Source organism: Lycorma delicatula, chromosome 3 (genome assembly GCF_047948215.1).
Source record: "Lycorma delicatula isolate Av1 chromosome 3, ASM4794821v1, whole genome shotgun sequence".
NCBI lineage: Eukaryota > Metazoa > Arthropoda > Insecta > Hemiptera > Fulgoridae > Lycorma > Lycorma delicatula.
In genome coordinates this window covers 153,801,825-153,803,625 of record NC_134457.1, presented here as the reverse complement: position 1 = coordinate 153,803,625, position 1,801 = coordinate 153,801,825, and positions in this window count along the sequence as shown.

Here is a 1,801-nt window from a genome sequence, read left to right as displayed (position 1 = left end):
ACTAAAATGAATGTAGTTTTTACCATTTATGGTTTTTAAAATGCCTTCAAGGATATTGATAGAATCAGTAGGTAAAGTTTAGATAAAACAATACTTTAAACTTACAGATATTTATTTCTGCCATTTATAGTTTTGCCGATACATAAGCTTACCTTATCAACAAAAAAAAAACCACTCTACGAACTGAATTTTTTCTCTTTGTATAGTATTATGGCATAAATGATGAAAAATACATATTTGTTATTTATTCATTGTACACAGAATAGATTGATGATTTTTAACTGAATAAATAAATTTTTTGTAAAGTTTACACGCATTATGGGTCACAAAATTCAGAACCAAGTTGACTTGAGTGACTGTAGATCTATTATTGATTTCCAGGATTAATATTAGATAACTGGATAACTTTATTAGCCCCATTTTCTTCATTAATTGATACAACTTGCTTTTTGTAAATCAGCTGATTTTTTTGCAATTCATATTAGTTTTTATTAGGTTGAAAGTATTCCTTGTACACCATAATCCCACAGTTTGTCTAATAATTTATCAGTTAATGGAAATAATTAATCAACCATTTCTGTAAATTCCACAAATACACTGTTTTTGGATGATCTTTATTATTTCTTTAATGAATTAGTTGGAGAAGCCCCCTAATAAAATTATTCTGTCCTTTGAAAGTAATATTATTACCGTTAAAGAAATTCATTTTGAGTAAAATTAGTATAGTACAAGTATTAATTAATGCTAACTGTGATTGTAAAGATATTCTAGTTTACCATTGCTATTTTGTTATAAGACAGGTATTAGAACAATCTCCATTCCTTGTCATTTCCAATAATTTAATCATTTTCATTCTGTTAATATCTATAATATTCTCTGGTATGATTTACTGATAAAAACGTTATTATTTAGTTATAAATTTGAATATATTTATAATTTACTTCATTATATGTTATATTAAACTCGTTTTTATTTTTAGGAGAAAGAACTTGAAGCTTGGTGTTGGCTCAGCCTGTATCGGTGGTGGTCAGGGAATTGCTCTTCTGGTTGAGAAAGTTTAAAAAATTTGCTAATGTCTTGTGATAATGTATAAAACCATTTTTTTCTGATCAAGCCAGATAAAGTATTGTTTGTGGAATGATAACATTGAACATGGTTTAAAATTGTACTTTAAATGATAAAATCTATTTATTTTTTATTACGGCTGTTTTTAAAATTGTTCACTGGTGGCCAACTCTTTTGCGGTGTTTGTTGTTAATGTTCATAGAATTTGAATCAGTGTGTATATATATATTGTGTATGTATGAATGTACTTGTATATGTGTACTTAGTAATATTTGACAAAAACTAATTACTAAATATAAATTTTATCTGTTAAATAATTTTTATATTCAGAGCTTATATTTTTACATTACATTGTTAAAAAAGTAATAAAATATTATTTTCAAATTTGGTTGTTTTTTTTTATTTCCTATAGTATTTTATTTGAGGCTGGTCTTATTAGCTCGATTGTTTTCAGTTTTTCCCAGTAACATTTTCTGTCATTTTATGTATAGTTATATTTATTTGATATTAGGTGTTCCCAAAAATGACATTGCCATTTTAAGAATAACAACCCACATACGAAGCCAAGTTTTGTAGGATTGTGAAGTAGATTGTCAAGTAGCCTTTTTACTGATAATAGAGGGATGAACTTGTAATATTTTATGAAATTTTTTATAGCAGTGATATCATTGCAATATTTAATGTTGTATTTATCAGTCTTATCATGGAGGTGCCAGCCTCCGTGGTGTGAGTGGTA